General features: G+C 54.4%; 3 non-coding genes across 3 annotated transcripts; all 3 read right to left on the bottom strand.

Moving 5' to 3' along the window:
* Positions 1-4,622: 4,622 nt before the first annotated feature.
* On the bottom strand, positions 4,623-4,813 carry LOC141379392 (U2 spliceosomal RNA). The gene has a single exon (XR_012395991.1). It is a non-coding gene; the product is annotated as a U2 spliceosomal RNA (small nuclear RNA).
* Positions 4,814-9,435: 4,622 nt separating this feature from the next.
* LOC141379391 (U2 spliceosomal RNA) lies at positions 9,436-9,626 on the bottom strand. The gene has a single exon (XR_012395988.1). It is a non-coding gene; the product is annotated as a U2 spliceosomal RNA (small nuclear RNA).
* A 4,622-nt stretch (positions 9,627-14,248) lies between these two features.
* Positions 14,249-14,439, bottom strand: LOC141379387 (U2 spliceosomal RNA). The gene has a single exon (XR_012395983.1). It is a non-coding gene; the product is annotated as a U2 spliceosomal RNA (small nuclear RNA).

Raw genomic sequence — 14,439 nt, 5'->3', positions numbered from 1 at the left:
ACCCACAAACTGTCAGCAGTAGGAGCCGCAATCTACGCCACAAATAATACAATGTCGGCAAGCATAACAGGTACTAATTTTTAACCCTTAAACCTCCAGCACATTTGCTGACAGACAGACAGACATAACATTTTAGGCTTAACTAAGAGCCGTTGGTGACCAAAAACAAACTCCAAGCTTGAATACGGCAAAGAGACGTGACTATGGGCCGCTGGTGCCCAATGAGGGTACTTGAAAAGCCCCTGTTTGAGAGACTTTTCCGACCAAGTCAGTGTAGTTGCCATCCCCCCTTCAGAAGTCCAGACCAGGATTTTGTCTGGGCCGGCCTCGGAGATCAACCTGTCTTCCTTTACCTGCTTGAGCCTTGGGAAAAGACTTCCAGGGCGTTTCTTCCATGCCCGTATGAGCCACCACAGTCAGCGGGAATCAGTGACTCTTTTTTGGGGCAGCTCCAGCTCTAAAGGAACCCCTGGAAAGGACTTGCATGGCATTTCTTCCATGCCCGCGTGAGCCACCACATCAGTCACTCCTTCTGGGGCAGCTTGAGCTCTTGAAGGAGCCCAAGAAAAGACATCCAGGGCATTTCTTCCAATCCCAAACGAGCTGCCCCAACTAGCAGGAATCAGTCACTCTTTCTGGGGCAGCCTCAGCTACTTAAGGGACCCCCTGGGAAGGACCTCCAGGGTGATTCTTCCATGCCCACTTGAGCCACCACAGTCAGCGGGGAAGGAGTCACTCTTTCTGGGGCAGCTTCAGCTCTAAAGGGACCCCTGGGTAAGACTTGCGGAGGGTTTCTTGAATGCCAAAACGAGCTGCCAGCAACTGGCAGGAATCAGTCACTCTTTCTGGGGCAGCTTGAGCTCTTGAAGGACCCCAAGAAAAGACCTCCAGGGCATTTCTTCCATGCCCAAAGGAGCTGCCCCAACTAGCAGGAATCAGTCACTCTTTGTGGGGTAGCTTCAGCTACTTAAGGGACCATTGGGAAGGACCTCCAGGGTGATTCTTTCATGCCCACTTGAGCCACCACAATCAGCGGGAATCAGTCACTCTTTTTGGGGCAGCTTCAGCTCTAAAGGGAACCCTGGGAAAGACCTCCAGAGAGTTTCTTGCGTGCCCGAACGAGCTGCCAGCAATTGGCAGGAACCAGCCACTCTTTCCGGGGGCAGCTTCAGCTCTGAAGGGAACCCTGGAAAAAGACTTCCAGGGGGCTTCTTGAACGCCCACGCGAGCTGCCAGCTCCTGGCAGGGATCAGTCACTCTTTCTGGGACAGCTTGAGCTCTTGAAGTAGCCCAAGAAAAGACCTCCAGGGTGTTTCTTCCATGCCCACTTGAGCCACCACAGTCGGCGGGGAATCAGTCACTCTTTCCGGGGGCGGCTTCAGCTCAAAATGGACCCCTGGGAAAGACTTCCAGAGGGTTTCTTGAATGCCCTAACGAGCTGCCAGCAACTGGCAGGAATATGTCACTCTTTCCGGGGCAGCTTGATCTCTTGAAGGAGCCCAAGAGAATACCTCCAGGGCATTTCTTCCATGCCCGAACGAGCTGCCAGCAATTGGCAGGAATCAGTCACTCTTTCCGGGGCAGCTTGAGCTCTTGAAGGACCCCAAGAAAAGACCTCCAGGGCATTTCTTCCATGCCCAAAGGAGCTGCCCCAACTGGCAGGAATCAGTCACTCTTTCTGGGGCAGCCTCAGCTACTTAAGGGACCCCTGGGAAGGACCTCCAGGGTGATTCTTCCATGCCCACTTGAGCCACCACAGTCAGCGGGGAAGGAGTCACTCTTTCYGGGKTCAGCTTCAGCTCTAAAGGGACCCCTGGGTAAGACTTGTGGAGGGTTTCTTGAATGCCAAAACGAGCTGCCAGCAACTGGCAGGAATCAGTCACTCTTTCTGGGGCAGCTTGAGCTCTTGAAGGACCCCAAGAACAAGACCTCCAGGGCGTTTCTTCCAAGCCCAAACGAGCTGCCACAATAGGCGGGAATCAGTCACTCTTTCTGGGGCAGCTAGACCTCTGGAAGGGCCCCAAGAACAGACCTCCAGGGCGTTTCTTCCATGCCCAAACGTGCTGCCCCAACTAGCAGGAATCAGTCACCCTGTCTGGGGCAGCTTCAGCTGCCCAAGGGACCATTGGGAAGGACGTCCAGGGTGATTCTTCCATGCCCACTTGAGCCACCACAGTCAGCGGGGAAGGAGTCACTCTTTCTGGGGCAGCTTCAGCTCTAAAGGGACCCCTGGGTAAGACTTGCGGAGGGTTTCTTGAATGCCAAAACGAGCTGCCAGCAACTGGCAGGAATCAGTCACTCTTTCTGGGGCAGCTTGAGCTCTTGAAGGGCCCCAAGAACAAGACCTCCAGGGCGTTTCTTCCATGCCCAATTGAGCTGCCACAATAAGCGGGAGTCAGTCACCCTGTCTGGGGCAGCTTCAGCTCCAAAGGGACCCCTGGGTAAGACTTATGGAGGGTTTCTTGAATGCCAAAACAAGCTGCCAGCAACTGCCACAATAGGCGGGAATCAGTCACTCTTTCTGGGGCAGCTAGACCTCTTGAAGGACCCCAAGAACAAGACCTCCAGGGCGTTTCTTCCAAGCCCAAACGAGCTGCCACAATAGGCGGGAATCAGTCACTCTTTCTGGGGCAGCTAGACCTCTGGAAGGGCCCCAAGAACAGACCTCCAGGGCGTTTCTTCCAAGCCCAAACGAGATGCCTCCACAAGCGGCAATCAGTCACCCTTTCTGGGGCAGCTTCGGCTACTCAAGGGACCAGTGGGAAGGACTTCCAGGGCGTTTCTTCCAAGCCCAAACGAGCTGCCACAATAGGCGGGAATCAGTCACTCTTTCTGGGGCAGCTAGACCTCTGGAAGGGCCCCAAGAACAGACCTCCAGGGCGTTTCTTCCATGCCCAAACGTGCTGCCCCAACTAGCAGGAATCAGTCACCCTGTCTGGGGCAGCTTCAGCTGCCCAAGGGACCATTGGGAAGGACGTCCAGGGTGATTCTTCCATGCCCACTTGAGCCACCACAGTCAGCGGGGAAGGAGTCACTCTTTCTGGGGCAGCTTCAGCTCTAAAGGGACCCCTGGGTAAGACTTGCGGAGGGTTTCTTGAATGCCAAAACGAGCTGCCAGCAACTGGCAGGAATCAGTCACTCTTTCTGGGGCAGCTTGAGCTCTTGAAGGGCCCCAAGAACAAGACCTCCAGGGCGTTTCTTCCATGCCCAATTGAGCTGCCACAATAAGCGGGAGTCAGTCACCCTGTCTGGGGCAGCTTCAGCTCCAAAGGGACCCCTGGGTAAGACTTATGGAGGGTTTCTTGAATGCCAAAACAAGCTGCCAGCAACTGCCACAATAGGCGGGAATCAGTCACTCTTTCTGGGGCAGCTAGACCTCTTGAAGGACCCCAAGAACAAGACCTCCAGGGCGTTTCTTCCAAGCCCAAACGAGCTGCCACAATAGGCGGGAATCAGTCACTCTTTCTGGGGCAGCTAGACCTCTGGAAGGGCCCCAAGAACAGACCTCCAGGGCGTTTCTTCCAAGCCCAAAYGAGATGCCTCCACAAGCGGCAATCAGTCACCCTTTCTGGGGCAGCTTCGGCTACTCAAGGGACCAGTGGGAAGGACTTCCAGGGCGATTCTTCCATGCCCACTTGAGCCACCATAATCAGCAGGAATCGGTCACTCTTTCTGGGGTGTGTTTTAGCTCTCAAAAGCGCCCTGGAAGGACTTCCATGGCCACAATTAGCGGGAAACCATCACCTTTTTTAGGGTCAGACCCAGCTCTTAAGGGACCCTTCCATGGGAAGGACTTCCAGAGCCTTTCTTCCAATCCAGCTTGGCCGGAAATCAGTCACCCTTTCCCGGGGGTACGCTTAAGCTCYTAAGGGCCCCCCTTTCCGGAGCGTTTTTCCTTGCCCGCACTGGCCTTGACTCTGGCTGGGTAATCTTCACCCTCTCTGGGGGCAAGCACCTGCCCTGTGGGGGACCCTGGAGGAACACCTGTTCTCCAGCAGTGCCCGGGTAGCCCAAACTTAAGCCCGGGAACATTGACTTGGTTAACCGCAGGTGCCAGCCTTGCGTGCCGCTGGTGCCCCAAAGGGCATGTACCTCTAGGCGCGGGACGTCCCCACTCGTAGGCTGGGAGTTGGGGCCCCGGCCCGGCGCTTTGGACCCTGGGTGAATGCGACAGGAGCGGGGGGTTTCATACTTTGCCATTTTTCAAATCCTCTGCACAGCTCTCTGGACCCACCATCCCCCAGGTCAGACTTGGGTCCTGATTGGGAATTATCCTCGCCACAGCTCTCTGGACCCACCATCCCCCAGGTCAGACTTGGGTCCTGATTGGGAATTATCCTCTCCACAGCTCTCTGGACCCACCATCCCCCAGGTCAGACTTAGGTCCTGATTGGGAATTTTGGATGGATTTTTTTTATTTATTTTTTTTTCCTCCCTGAGTTGCAATATGTGCATCGTGGCTCATGGACTAGAATAAGAGGATCCTGCCAAGAGGGTTGTTCATGCTCACTGTCTAAACGAGCGCATAAGACAGATACCTAATCGCAAAGAAGCGCAAGTCCCTACATTCAATCTAACGTTATGTTAAATTTCATGCAATCTAGTTCTGCTGTTCACCGCTTAATGAGTGCACCGTTCCCGGAGGTACTGCAATACCAGGTCGATGCGTGGAGTGGGTGGAGCAAGCCCCTAACCCATCTCCCAGCTGCAAAAATCAATTTAATATATAGTGCCCGGGTAGGGCACGTATCAGATATTAAACTGATAAGAACAGATACTACACTTGATCTTAGCCAAAAGGCCGAGAAGCGATACCCACAAACTGTCAGCAGTAGGAGCCGCAATCTACGCCACAAATAATACAATGTCGGCAAGCATAACAGGTACTAATTTTTAACCCTTAAACCTCCAGCACATTTGCTGACAGACAGACAGACATAACATTTTAGGCTTAACTAAGAGCCGTTGGTGACCAAAAACAAACTCCAAGCTTGAATACGGCAAAGAGACGTGACTATGGGCCGCTGGTGCCCAATGAGGGTACTTGAAAAGCCCCTGTTTGAGAGACTTTTCCGACCAAGTCAGTGTAGTTGCCATCCCCCCTTCAGAAGTCCAGACCAGGATTTTGTCTGGGCCGGCCTCGGAGATCAACCTGTCTTCCTTTACCTGCTTGAGCCTTGGGAAAAGACTTCCAGGGCGTTTCTTCCATGCCCGTATGAGCCACCACAGTCAGCGGGAATCAGTGACTCTTTTTTGGGGCAGCTCCAGCTCTAAAGGAACCCCTGGAAAGGACTTGCATGGCATTTCTTCCATGCCCGCGTGAGCCACCACATCAGTCACTCCTTCTGGGGCAGCTTGAGCTCTTGAAGGAGCCCAAGAAAAGACATCCAGGGCATTTCTTCCAATCCCAAACGAGCTGCCCCAACTAGCAGGAATCAGTCACTCTTTCTGGGGCAGCCTCAGCTACTTAAGGGACCCCCTGGGAAGGACCTCCAGGGTGATTCTTCCATGCCCACTTGAGCCACCACAGTCAGCGGGGAAGGAGTCACTCTTTCTGGGGCAGCTTCAGCTCTAAAGGGACCCCTGGGTAAGACTTGCGGAGGGTTTCTTGAATGCCAAAACGAGCTGCCAGCAACTGGCAGGAATCAGTCACTCTTTCTGGGGCAGCTTGAGCTCTTGAAGGACCCCAAGAAAAGACCTCCAGGGCATTTCTTCCATGCCCAAAGGAGCTGCCCCAACTAGCAGGAATCAGTCACTCTTTGTGGGGTAGCTTCAGCTACTTAAGGGACCATTGGGAAGGACCTCCAGGGTGATTCTTTCATGCCCACTTGAGCCACCACAATCAGCGGGAATCAGTCACTCTTTTTGGGGCAGCTTCAGCTCTAAAGGGAACCCTGGGAAAGACCTCCAGAGAGTTTCTTGCGTGCCCGAACGAGCTGCCAGCAATTGGCAGGAACCAGCCACTCTTTCCGGGGGCAGCTTCAGCTCTGAAGGGAACCCTGGAAAAAGACTTCCAGGGGGCTTCTTGAACGCCCACGCGAGCTGCCAGCTCCTGGCAGGGATCAGTCACTCTTTCTGGGACAGCTTGAGCTCTTGAAGTAGCCCAAGAAAAGACCTCCAGGGTGTTTCTTCCATGCCCACTTGAGCCACCACAGTCGGCGGGGAATCAGTCACTCTTTCCGGGGGCGGCTTCAGCTCAAAATGGACCCCTGGGAAAGACTTCCAGAGGGTTTCTTGAATGCCCTAACGAGCTGCCAGCAACTGGCAGGAATATGTCACTCTTTCCGGGGCAGCTTGATCTCTTGAAGGAGCCCAAGAGAATACCTCCAGGGCATTTCTTCCATGCCCGAACGAGCTGCCAGCAATTGGCAGGAATCAGTCACTCTTTCCGGGGCAGCTTGAGCTCTTGAAGGACCCCAAGAAAAGACCTCCAGGGCATTTCTTCCATGCCCAAAGGAGCTGCCCCAACTGGCAGGAATCAGTCACTCTTTCTGGGGCAGCCTCAGCTACTTAAGGGACCCCTGGGAAGGACCTCCAGGGTGATTCTTCCATGCCCACTTGAGCCACCACAGTCAGCGGGGAAGGAGTCACTCTTTCCGGGTTCAGCTTCAGCTCTAAAGGGACCCCTGGGTAAGACTTGTGGAGGGTTTCTTGAATGCCAAAACGAGCTGCCAGCAACTGGCAGGAATCAGTCACTCTTTCTGGGGCAGCTTGAGCTCTTGAAGGACCCCAAGAACAAGACCTCCAGGGCGTTTCTTCCAAGCCCAAACGAGCTGCCACAATAGGCGGGAATCAGTCACTCTTTCTGGGGCAGCTAGACCTCTGGAAGGGCCCCAAGAACAGACCTCCAGGGCGTTTCTTCCATGCCCAAACGTGCTGCCCCAACTAGCAGGAATCAGTCACCCTGTCTGGGGCAGCTTCAGCTGCCCAAGGGACCATTGGGAAGGACGTCCAGGGTGATTCTTCCATGCCCACTTGAGCCACCACAGTCAGCGGGGAAGGAGTCACTCTTTCTGGGGCAGCTTCAGCTCTAAAGGGACCCCTGGGTAAGACTTGCGGAGGGTTTCTTGAATGCCAAAACGAGCTGCCAGCAACTGGCAGGAATCAGTCACTCTTTCTGGGGCAGCTTGAGCTCTTGAAGGGCCCCAAGAACAAGACCTCCAGGGCGTTTCTTCCATGCCCAATTGAGCTGCCACAATAAGCGGGAGTCAGTCACCCTGTCTGGGGCAGCTTCAGCTCCAAAGGGACCCCTGGGTAAGACTTATGGAGGGTTTCTTGAATGCCAAAACAAGCTGCCAGCAACTGCCACAATAGGCGGGAATCAGTCACTCTTTCTGGGGCAGCTAGACCTCTTGAAGGACCCCAAGAACAAGACCTCCAGGGCGTTTCTTCCAAGCCCAAACGAGCTGCCACAATAGGCGGGAATCAGTCACTCTTTCTGGGGCAGCTAGACCTCTGGAAGGGCCCCAAGAACAGACCTCCAGGGCGTTTCTTCCAAGCCCAAACGAGATGCCTCCACAAGCGGCAATCAGTCACCCTTTCTGGGGCAGCTTCGGCTACTCAAGGGACCAGTGGGAAGGACTTCCAGGGCGTTTCTTCCAAGCCCAAACGAGCTGCCACAATAGGCGGGAATCAGTCACTCTTTCTGGGGCAGCTAGACCTCTGGAAGGGCCCCAAGAACAGACCTCCAGGGCGTTTCTTCCATGCCCAAACGTGCTGCCCCAACTAGCAGGAATCAGTCACCCTGTCTGGGGCAGCTTCAGCTGCCCAAGGGACCATTGGGAAGGACGTCCAGGGTGATTCTTCCATGCCCACTTGAGCCACCACAGTCAGCGGGGAAGGAGTCACTCTTTCTGGGGCAGCTTCAGCTCTAAAGGGACCCCTGGGTAAGACTTGCGGAGGGTTTCTTGAATGCCAAAACGAGCTGCCAGCAACTGGCAGGAATCAGTCACTCTTTCTGGGGCAGCTTGAGCTCTTGAAGGGCCCCAAGAACAAGACCTCCAGGGCGTTTCTTCCATGCCCAATTGAGCTGCCACAATAAGCGGGAGTCAGTCACCCTGTCTGGGGCAGCTTCAGCTCCAAAGGGACCCCTGGGTAAGACTTATGGAGGGTTTCTTGAATGCCAAAACAAGCTGCCAGCAACTGCCACAATAGGCGGGAATCAGTCACTCTTTCTGGGGCAGCTAGACCTCTTGAAGGACCCCAAGAACAAGACCTCCAGGGCGTTTCTTCCAAGCCCAAACGAGCTGCCACAATAGGCGGGAATCAGTCACTCTTTCTGGGGCAGCTAGACCTCTGGAAGGGCCCCAAGAACAGACCTCCAGGGCGTTTCTTCCAAGCCCAAACGAGATGCCTCCACAAGCGGCAATCAGTCACCCTTTCTGGGGCAGCTTCGGCTACTCAAGGGACCAGTGGGAAGGACTTCCAGGGCGATTCTTCCATGCCCACTTGAGCCACCATAATCAGCAGGAATCGGTCACTCTTTCTGGGGTGTGTTTTAGCTCTCAAAAGCGCCCTGGAAGGACTTCCATGGCCACAATTAGCGGGAAACCATCACCTTTTTTAGGGTCAGACCCAGCTCTTAAGGGACCCTTCCATGGGAAGGACTTCCAGAGCCTTTCTTCCAATCCAGCTTGGCCGGAAATCAGTCACCCTTTCCCGGGGGTACGCTTAAGCTCCTAAGGGCCCCCCTTTCCGGAGCGTTTTTCCTTGCCCGCACTGGCCTTGACTCTGGCTGGGTAATCTTCACCCTCTCTGGGGGCAAGCACCTGCCCTGTGGGGGACCCTGGAGGAACACCTGTTCTCCAGCAGTGCCCGGGTAGCCCAAACTTAAGCCCGGGAACATTGACTTGGTTAACCGCAGGTGCCAGCCTTGCGTGCCGCTGGTGCCCCAAAGGGCATGTACCTCTAGGCGCGGGACGTCCCCACTCGTAGGCTGGGAGTTGGGGCCCCGGCCCGGCGCTTTGGACCCTGGGTGAATGCGACAGGAGCGGGGGGTTTCATACTTTGCCATTTTTCAAATCCTCTGCACAGCTCTCTGGACCCACCATCCCCCAGGTCAGACTTGGGTCCTGATTGGGAATTATCCTCGCCACAGCTCTCTGGACCCACCATCCCCCAGGTCAGACTTGGGTCCTGATTGGGAATTATCCTCTCCACAGCTCTCTGGACCCACCATCCCCCAGGTCAGACTTAGGTCCTGATTGGGAATTTTGGATGGATTTTTTTTATTTATTTTTTTTTCCTCCCTGAGTTGCAATATGTGCATCGTGGCTCATGGACTAGAATAAGAGGATCCTGCCAAGAGGGTTGTTCATGCTCACTGTCTAAACGAGCGCATAAGACAGATACCTAATCGCAAAGAAGCGCAAGTCCCTACATTCAATCTAACGTTATGTTAAATTTCATGCAATCTAGTTCTGCTGTTCACCGCTTAATGAGTGCACCGTTCCCGGAGGTACTGCAATACCAGGTCGATGCGTGGAGTGGGTGGAGCAAGCCCCTAACCCATCTCCCAGCTGCAAAAATCAATTTAATATATAGTGCCCGGGTAGGGCACGTATCAGATATTAAACTGATAAGAACAGATACTACACTTGATCTTAGCCAAAAGGCCGAGAAGCGATACCCACAAACTGTCAGCAGTAGGAGCCGCAATCTACGCCACAAATAATACAATGTCGGCAAGCATAACAGGTACTAATTTTTAACCCTTAAACCTCCAGCACATTTGCTGACAGACAGACAGACATAACATTTTAGGCTTAACTAAGAGCCGTTGGTGACCAAAAACAAACTCCAAGCTTGAATACGGCAAAGAGACGTGACTATGGGCCGCTGGTGCCCAATGAGGGTACTTGAAAAGCCCCTGTTTGAGAGACTTTTCCGACCAAGTCAGTGTAGTTGCCATCCCCCCTTCAGAAGTCCAGACCAGGATTTTGTCTGGGCCGGCCTCGGAGATCAACCTGTCTTCCTTTACCTGCTTGAGCCTTGGGAAAAGACTTCCAGGGCGTTTCTTCCATGCCCGTATGAGCCACCACAGTCAGCGGGAATCAGTGACTCTTTTTTGGGGCAGCTCCAGCTCTAAAGGAACCCCTGGAAAGGACTTGCATGGCATTTCTTCCATGCCCGCGTGAGCCACCACATCAGTCACTCCTTCTGGGGCAGCTTGAGCTCTTGAAGGAGCCCAAGAAAAGACATCCAGGGCATTTCTTCCAATCCCAAACGAGCTGCCCCAACTAGCAGGAATCAGTCACTCTTTCTGGGGCAGCCTCAGCTACTTAAGGGACCCCCTGGGAAGGACCTCCAGGGTGATTCTTCCATGCCCACTTGAGCCACCACAGTCAGCGGGGAAGGAGTCACTCTTTCTGGGGCAGCTTCAGCTCTAAAGGGACCCCTGGGTAAGACTTGCGGAGGGTTTCTTGAATGCCAAAACGAGCTGCCAGCAACTGGCAGGAATCAGTCACTCTTTCTGGGGCAGCTTGAGCTCTTGAAGGACCCCAAGAAAAGACCTCCAGGGCATTTCTTCCATGCCCAAAGGAGCTGCCCCAACTAGCAGGAATCAGTCACTCTTTGTGGGGTAGCTTCAGCTACTTAAGGGACCATTGGGAAGGACCTCCAGGGTGATTCTTTCATGCCCACTTGAGCCACCACAATCAGCGGGAATCAGTCACTCTTTTTGGGGCAGCTTCAGCTCTAAAGGGAACCCTGGGAAAGACCTCCAGAGAGTTTCTTGCGTGCCCGAACGAGCTGCCAGCAATTGGCAGGAACCAGCCACTCTTTCCGGGGGCAGCTTCAGCTCTGAAGGGAACCCTGGAAAAAGACTTCCAGGGGGCTTCTTGAACGCCCACGCGAGCTGCCAGCTCCTGGCAGGGATCAGTCACTCTTTCTGGGACAGCTTGAGCTCTTGAAGTAGCCCAAGAAAAGACCTCCAGGGTGTTTCTTCCATGCCCACTTGAGCCACCACAGTCGGCGGGGAATCAGTCACTCTTTCCGGGGGCGGCTTCAGCTCAAAATGGACCCCTGGGAAAGACTTCCAGAGGGTTTCTTGAATGCCCTAACGAGCTGCCAGCAACTGGCAGGAATATGTCACTCTTTCCGGGGCAGCTTGATCTCTTGAAGGAGCCCAAGAGAATACCTCCAGGGCATTTCTTCCATGCCCGAACGAGCTGCCAGCAATTGGCAGGAATCAGTCACTCTTTCCGGGGCAGCTTGAGCTCTTGAAGGACCCCAAGAAAAGACCTCCAGGGCATTTCTTCCATGCCCAAAGGAGCTGCCCCAACTGGCAGGAATCAGTCACTCTTTCTGGGGCAGCCTCAGCTACTTAAGGGACCCCTGGGAAGGACCTCCAGGGTGATTCTTCCATGCCCACTTGAGCCACCACAGTCAGCGGGGAAGGAGTCACTCTTTCCGGGTTCAGCTTCAGCTCTAAAGGGACCCCTGGGTAAGACTTGTGGAGGGTTTCTTGAATGCCAAAACGAGCTGCCAGCAACTGGCAGGAATCAGTCACTCTTTCTGGGGCAGCTTGAGCTCTTGAAGGACCCCAAGAACAAGACCTCCAGGGCGTTTCTTCCAAGCCCAAACGAGCTGCCACAATAGGCGGGAATCAGTCACTCTTTCTGGGGCAGCTAGACCTCTGGAAGGGCCCCAAGAACAGACCTCCAGGGCGTTTCTTCCATGCCCAAACGTGCTGCCCCAACTAGCAGGAATCAGTCACCCTGTCTGGGGCAGCTTCAGCTGCCCAAGGGACCATTGGGAAGGACGTCCAGGGTGATTCTTCCATGCCCACTTGAGCCACCACAGTCAGCGGGGAAGGAGTCACTCTTTCTGGGGCAGCTTCAGCTCTAAAGGGACCCCTGGGTAAGACTTGCGGAGGGTTTCTTGAATGCCAAAACGAGCTGCCAGCAACTGGCAGGAATCAGTCACTCTTTCTGGGGCAGCTTGAGCTCTTGAAGGGCCCCAAGAACAAGACCTCCAGGGCGTTTCTTCCATGCCCAATTGAGCTGCCACAATAAGCGGGAGTCAGTCACCCTGTCTGGGGCAGCTTCAGCTCCAAAGGGACCCCTGGGTAAGACTTATGGAGGGTTTCTTGAATGCCAAAACAAGCTGCCAGCAACTGCCACAATAGGCGGGAATCAGTCACTCTTTCTGGGGCAGCTAGACCTCTTGAAGGACCCCAAGAACAAGACCTCCAGGGCGTTTCTTCCAAGCCCAAACGAGCTGCCACAATAGGCGGGAATCAGTCACTCTTTCTGGGGCAGCTAGACCTCTGGAAGGGCCCCAAGAACAGACCTCCAGGGCGTTTCTTCCAAGCCCAAACGAGATGCCTCCACAAGCGGCAATCAGTCACCCTTTCTGGGGCAGCTTCGGCTACTCAAGGGACCAGTGGGAAGGACTTCCAGGGCGTTTCTTCCAAGCCCAAACGAGCTGCCACAATAGGCGGGAATCAGTCACTCTTTCTGGGGCAGCTAGACCTCTGGAAGGGCCCCAAGAACAGACCTCCAGGGCGTTTCTTCCATGCCCAAACGTGCTGCCCCAACTAGCAGGAATCAGTCACCCTGTCTGGGGCAGCTTCAGCTGCCCAAGGGACCATTGGGAAGGACGTCCAGGGTGATTCTTCCATGCCCACTTGAGCCACCACAGTCAGCGGGGAAGGAGTCACTCTTTCTGGGGCAGCTTCAGCTCTAAAGGGACCCCTGGGTAAGACTTGCGGAGGGTTTCTTGAATGCCAAAACGAGCTGCCAGCAACTGGCAGGAATCAGTCACTCTTTCTGGGGCAGCTTGAGCTCTTGAAGGGCCCCAAGAACAAGACCTCCAGGGCGTTTCTTCCATGCCCAATTGAGCTGCCACAATAAGCGGGAGTCAGTCACCCTGTCTGGGGCAGCTTCAGCTCCAAAGGGACCCCTGGGTAAGACTTATGGAGGGTTTCTTGAATGCCAAAACAAGCTGCCAGCAACTGCCACAATAGGCGGGAATCAGTCACTCTTTCTGGGGCAGCTAGACCTCTTGAAGGACCCCAAGAACAAGACCTCCAGGGCGTTTCTTCCAAGCCCAAACGAGCTGCCACAATAGGCGGGAATCAGTCACTCTTTCTGGGGCAGCTAGACCTCTGGAAGGGCCCCAAGAACAGACCTCCAGGGCGTTTCTTCCAAGCCCAAAYGAGATGCCTCCACAAGCGGCAATCAGTCACCCTTTCTGGGGCAGCTTCGGCTACTCAAGGGACCAGTGGGAAGGACTTCCAGGGCGATTCTTCCATGCCCACTTGAGCCACCATAATCAGCAGGAATCGGTCACTCTTTCTGGGGTGTGTTTTAGCTCTCAAAAGCGCCCTGGAAGGACTTCCATGGCCACAATTAGCGGGAAACCATCACCTTTTTTAGGGTCAGACCCAGCTCTTAAGGGACCCTTCCATGGGAAGGACTTCCAGAGCCTTTCTTCCAATCCAGCTTGGCCGGAAATCAGTCACCCTTTCCCGGGGRTACGCTTAAGCTCYTAAGGGCCCCCCTTTCCGGAGCGTTTTTCCTTGCCCGCACTGGCCTTGACTCTGGCTGGGTAATCTTCACCCTCTCTGGGGGCAAGCACCTGCCCTGTGGGGGACCCTGGAGGAACACCTGTTCTCCAGCAGTGCCCGGGTAGCCCAAACTTAAGCCCGGGAACATTGACTTGGTYAACCGCAGGTGCCAGCCTTGCGTGCCGCTGGTGCCCCAAAGGGGCATGTACCTCTAGGCGCGGGACGTCCCCACTCGTAGGCTGGGAGTTGGGGCCCCGGCCCGGCGCTTTGGACCCTGGGTGAATGCGACAGGAGCGGGGGTTTCATACTTTGCCATTTTTCAAATCCTCTGCACAGCTCTCTGGACCCACCATCCCCCAGGTCAGACTTRGGTCCTGATTGGGAATTATCCTCKCCACAGCTCTCTGGACCCACCATCCCCCAGGTCAGACTTGGGTCCTGATTGGGAATTATCCTCTCCACAGCTCTCTGGACCCACCATCCCCCAGGTCAGACTTAGGTCCTGATTGGGAATTTTGGATGGATTTTTTTTATTTATTTTTTTTTCCTCCCTGAGTTGCAATATGTGCATCGTGGCTCATGGACTAGAATAAGAGGATCCTGCCAAGAGGGTTGTTCATGCTCACTGTCTAAACGAGCGCATAAGACAGATACCTAATCGCAAAGAAGCGCAAGTCCCTACATTCAATCTAACGTTATGTTAAATTTCATGCAATCTAGTTCTGCTGTTCACCGCTTAATGAGTGCACCGTTCCCGGAGGTACTGCAATACCAGGTCGATGCGTGGAGTGGGTGGAGCAAGCCCCTAACCCATCTCCCAGCTGCAAAAATCAATTTAATATATAGTGCCCGGGTAGGGCACGTATCAGATATTAAACTGATAAGAACAGATACTACACTTGATCTTAGCCAAAAGGCCGAGAAGCGAT

The sequence above is a fragment of the Danio rerio genome, chromosome 2 (genome assembly GCF_049306965.1).
Source record: "Danio rerio strain Tuebingen ecotype United States chromosome 2, GRCz12tu, whole genome shotgun sequence".
Classification (NCBI taxonomy): domain Eukaryota; kingdom Metazoa; phylum Chordata; class Actinopteri; order Cypriniformes; family Danionidae; genus Danio; species Danio rerio.
This window is presented reverse-complemented; position numbering and strand designations above follow the sequence as displayed.